Below are 5,495 nucleotides of genomic sequence, written 5' to 3'. Positions count from 1 at the left end.
CTGATTTTATGTGCTTCTTTGAGGCAGAACAGGTAGCAAAGAGTCCTGAGTAAAATGCAAGTTTGCCACAGTGAGCTCATACTTCTGCATAATTGAGTGGAGGTAGATCTTCCCCAATTGCGGGTGTTGGCCCTTGGTTTAGACTGAAACCACTGAAGAATTATGTGAGTAGGTATAATATTTGTCTCCAACAGCTCAGCTCTTTCTGTCGGTACCGTTTCTGTCCCTGTAGATCCTTGCGCGGGTGTGGGCAAGCCACTCCCCCCCGCCCCCTACCCCCCCCTGGCCTGCATTTCCTCAGCTGTAAAAAAAAATAATAATAATAGGAGTTGAGCTAAAATATTTCTGAGATCTAAGTTTAAAATTCTATGAATCTGAGATTCAAGCTGACCAGTATTAATTTAAATCCACTAATGATAATGAACCCCTAGACATCCCCACAAAGATGAGAGACATTGGTGACTTCAAGTACTTCTATGGAAAAGGGAAACATTTATTAGAATATAATTTACATACGGAAAGTGCATGTAAGTGTACAGCCTGATGAATTTCTCCCCAACTGAATGTACCTGTGTAACCAGCTTCCTGATCGACACACAGAACCTGACCAGCTCCAGCAGAAACATGTCTCATACTCCCTTTCCAGTCGGAGCCTCTTCCTCAGCGCTTCACAAATAACAGATTTGATTCTGCCTCCAAATGTGTTACTTAGGCAAACTCATAAATAGTTCACACCTGCATTGTAACAAACAATAGGATCAAAACCCATGATTTCAGGGAACTAGAAGGGATCCTTTATTACTCAGAGAAAGAGGTTGTCAAACACAAAAGAGATACACAAGAGAACAAATAAAAGGAGTAATGTCTCCAAACAGGGTAATTGTGGCAGCAGGTCAACAGTATCGATTGATGGAGTGTTCCTGCCTGGATGTGGAAATCAGTCCATTACTGAAAGGAAAATTAGAGCAATCAGCACATTTCTCCTACACACACACACACACACACACACACACACACGGTTCATTTTGGTTCCCAAATCTAACTCCTTTCTCTAAAGAAAAACAAATGTTTAGGGTTTCACAGAGTTATAGAAATTCACACAAACATCATAGACACAATATAACCTCTACAGAAATGTATCTGTAATACCCAAGTCAGCTGGTGGGGGAGTCATTGACAGATCTACCTTATTTTTGTTGGCCATGAAAGTGAATTGTGGAGCCCGATTCCACACTCAGGGATGGCTCATCCCACTTTCCTTGGGATGTGCTGGTTTCTCTCCTTGGGTGGAAGGGAGGATAGAATTTTATATCTGGAAGGGACTTTGGAGAATGTGCAACGACAACCCTCCATTTTACAGGTGAGAAAACCAGGCCCAGAATGAGGAGATGGGTTGGCTGGGTCCCACAGCCGGATGCCGCAGAGCCAGGCTCCTCCCAAGCTTCTTTCTCTACAACGCCTTGCCGCCCCTCAGCCTGTGCCCTGCTCTGGCAGCTCCTGGTTGTGGAGTTTTCTATACCCCCTTTCATAGCACCAAAAGTAGGGGAGACAGAAGGAGCTAGGCCTGTGCCCACAGTGATTCTTCCCCTGGCCTAGCCCTTGGCAAGGTGGTCTGTCGGCCAAGATCATTTCTTGCCCTTCTGTCCTTGTTGGGAAAGGTGCAGGTTGGTGAGGAAGCCCTGTCCCCAGTTCAAGCTACACCATCGTCATCCATCCATGCAGGCTCCTTCGAATCGGGGGAAGGTCTCCACCATTCTGGCCCCCATTGGCATCACCTTCCTTTCTGTAGGTGCCCAACCTAATGAACTTGATGCATACACATCCTTGCATGACCATAAGATGTGTGGTTTGGCTTTGTGGGTGTACGAGGTTGTAAGATGTGTGGTTTGGCTTTGTGGGTGTATGAGGTTTCTAAACTACATTAATAGTGCTGTGCTATGGATTTCTTTCGGCTTCTTCTGTTGTTATTCACCCCTGGATTTTTGAGCCTTATCTGTGGAGCTGTAGATAAACTCAATCCATTGCTTCTGATTGCTGCAATGTATCCATAGCTGCGTGGACTGCTTTTTGCTTTTGAACCCTGCTAGCAAGCCATGAGTTTGGGGGCAGTCCTCCCAGCTCTCCTCTTGATGATCACCTCTTGCTCCCTGGTCACTCAGATACCTTGGCCCTGTCTTTTCCGGTCCTTAGACCATGCTTCAACCCTGGGCACTTCCTTACTTTTCCTATTGATCCAAGGCCACCATCAAGGGTCCTCTTCGTCAGGGGCTTGTGAGGAGAAACAAATCTGATTAATTGTGTCTCAAATATGGAGGCTGCCTCTCTTTTGTTTTTATGGAGATACTGAGTCTATTCAGACATTCCCACTGCCACCACCTTTGGCTAGGCCTCCCTCTTCTTATGGCTAGTATTGACTAATCTCACTACCTCCATTCTGTCCTCATTGAAAATTTGTTTAATATACCACAAGACCAGTGTTTTCTAAATTTCTGCTTTCCACATGTTTCTCCTCTGGCACGTCACTGTTGCCCATGAGAGAGAGAGCAATTCCCCTGACCGGCCTCTGTCTGTGTCGGTGTTAAGAGAATGAGCCAAAGTCAGACTCCCTGGATGCAGACCTTGGCTCTACCATTTACTGGCTATGTGACCTCTGGCAAACGAGTTAACCTTTCTATGTCTTAATGAGAATTAAAATGAGTTAAAATATGTCAAGCATTTAGATCAACATCTGGCATATAGTAAGCGCTCAGTAAATGTTAGCTGTCTGTATTATTACCATTCACCCTACTGCATCCCAACACAAACTCTCTGCTTTATCCCCAAATGCAGGTGATTTTCTATGCATATTCCCAAACTTTTTACTTAGCCAGGTTAACCAACCAAAGCTTCTGCATTCCTCAGTATCAAATCCTGCCTCCTCTGTCAGCCCTTTCCCACTTCCAGCAGCCCACAGTTTCCCTAAACAATCAGGACACACCTTGCCCAGATCATTGTTTTTTGGTTCTTGCCTGTATCTTGCCTCAGTTTATTATGTAACCCAAATAAAACCTAGAACCCCACATGGTCCATTCTAAGCTCAGGGTCATGTTCAGAAAAACAAAATCCAACAATTTAAATTAATTACTACTATTCTAAGTCTTTACTCTATCTCTCTAGCAAATGTTAAAGGAAAGAGTGAATTATAGGGGCACAACAAACATCACTGAAAAAGAAATAGAACAAAACAAAGCCTCTCTATTCTAGCCTCTCTCTACTTCTTCCAGATGGAAGGCAAAAGTTCTCCATTGGCTCTTTCTTCCCATATTCCCTTTTGCTTTTCTCCAAACCAGAAATGACCAACAACATTTTCCTTCTGCTCAACTACCAAGCTAGGTCTCCTTAGATGAGTGGAAGAGGGGCAGCTTTAATTCTCCTAGTCCTTCCTCTCTGTGAATGGACAGGCCCAGAGACCCCTGGGAAATCTGATTCTATCAAATTATTTCTCTGTGGAAGTCTTATGAATGTAATGCTCTGCTTTATGATAGTTATTTAACTCTGTAGCAGTCTTGTGGTTTGAGTAAGATTAACTGCAGCTCCAGCCCCCTAGGTGGGCCTTATTTGGCAAAACCACTCAGCATAATCTCATCCATGAGGCCATGGTTAAGGGATGGGCCTGAGCAACTTACCCGATGGCCTTCTCTGTCCATAGTAATTGGTTAGTCCAACCCAAGTGAACTGCAGAATTTGGTTTCCAGTTGGGCAAACAGGAGCCTTTCTTGCCCCGATGGGTATGTTATTCAGACATGAGACCTGAGGCTGCCACAGCCTTTTTGTTGCTATGAGGGAGGCCAGTCTGTGGAGGCAGCTGGTGCATGGGGGAAAGCAGAATGTGGAGAATTGTGAAGACACAAGAATCAAAATCTTGACAGAACTGTCCTTAAAACCTGCTGCATCTTGGGATTTACTGGGTTACCTTAGCCAATAAGTACTTTTTGTTGTTTGAAACAGTTTGAGCTTGGTCTGTTATTAAATTGCAACCAAAGGTATTCTAAGCTGTATAGACCATCACGGTAATTAACGTCTCCTGCCTCAATTTCTTCTTTTGTAAAATAGAATTTTTTTAAAATAACCTTGCCTCACAGGATTTTTTTTAAATTACCTACACCTCACAGGATTACATGAAATACCACATGTCAAGTGTCCAGCACGATGTGCTACATGTAATAAATAAGCACTTAGTAAAGGGTTTTCTTTTCCATGCCCTTTCCCCTTTAAACTATTGGCAATTTGTAGGGAGAGAAGAGTGCTGCATATACATCGCAATACACAGAGAAGAAAGAAGGAACAGAAAGGGGAAGAGAGCTTTGTTGTATGCCAGACTCAGTGGTAAGAGTTTGACCTCTACAAGTCTCCTGACGAGGAGCTGGCACTCTCTACCTCCACCTGCGGTGAGCCCTGGCTCCCATACCTTGGTCTGACTCCCCCGAGTAGGTTGTGTCACTGGGCAACTGTCCCCACTAGTGCTGGTGTGGCTGGAAGAGAAAACAGAAGAGTCACAGCTCCTATGTAGATCCAGCATGGGATCCTCTTGCAAGAAGAGAGAATCCCTCCTTTGCACTCATTTTTTTACTTGGGAAAATGGGGAGAGGATTCTTAGGTAAAGAATGTAAAGATAGCTTTTTCTTTAAAGAAAAACTTTTTGTTTTGGAAAACTTCAAACATATGCAAAATAGATACTTTCCACTTACTTATATTCTACATTCTTTTTTTTTTAAGATTTTATTTATTTATTTGACAGAGACACAGCGAGAGAGGGAACACAAGCAGGGGGAGCGGGAGAGAGAGAAGCAGACTTCCCGAAGAGCGGGGAGCCCGATGCGGGGCTCGATCCCAGGACCCTGGGATCATGACCTGAGCCGAAGGCAGACGCTTAACGACTGAGCCACCCAGGCACCCCTGTTCTACATTCTTTTTAAAGCAAATCCACAACGTGATATCATTTTTACGGGGAAGTATTTCAATACATCTCTAAAAGACAAAAACTTTTTTTAAAGCATAACTATATTGCCATTTTCACACCAAAAAACTAACAATAGAAGGACAAATTTTCTGTATTTCCATGTCCAGACCTGGTCACTCTGCGCTGTCAACATATTTTAACCATCACCTAACAAGCAGATGGTAAATTAAAGAGTGACGAAGAATTTCATTAGATGAAAATTAAAGAGTTCATCCACAAAAAATATTATCTTGGTGAATTTACTACTCCTGGAATAAAGCCTTGAAGAAAATTTCATTACCAAGTCTCAAAACATGGAAAAGTAATGTGTTAAAAATTAATCTGATTTAGGGGTAATGATGGTTGTTTGTCAATGAAAGATAATATGTCTCTCCAAACAACATATTAGAATTTTCCCCTTAAGGTACCTACCTAATAGGATATTTTCAAGGATTTCATAATAGGCAAGGGCAACAGCAAGAACATGCTATCAACGTGTTACCACACACCCCACCTT

General features: G+C 43.1%; 1 long non-coding RNA gene across 1 annotated transcript; it reads right to left on the bottom strand.

The window, feature by feature from the left end:
* Window positions 1-794: 794 nt before the first annotated feature.
* On the bottom strand, window positions 795-4,513 carry LOC145720314 (uncharacterized). Its single transcript, XR_014143229.1, has 3 exons — window positions 4,448-4,513; window positions 2,221-2,268; window positions 795-948 (listed from the first exon to the last, which is right to left on the bottom strand). It is a non-coding gene; the product is annotated as an uncharacterized LOC145720314 (long non-coding RNA).
* Between the last annotated feature and the right edge of the window lie 982 nt (window positions 4,514-5,495).

This window comes from Leptonychotes weddellii, chromosome 2 (genome assembly GCF_054177405.1).
Source record: "Leptonychotes weddellii isolate Sample4059 chromosome 2, ASM5417740v2, whole genome shotgun sequence".
In the NCBI taxonomy this organism is placed as follows: domain Eukaryota; kingdom Metazoa; phylum Chordata; class Mammalia; order Carnivora; family Phocidae; genus Leptonychotes; species Leptonychotes weddellii.
The sequence above is the reverse complement of the archived record's forward strand: the minus strand, read 5'-3'. Positions and strand labels throughout refer to the sequence as shown.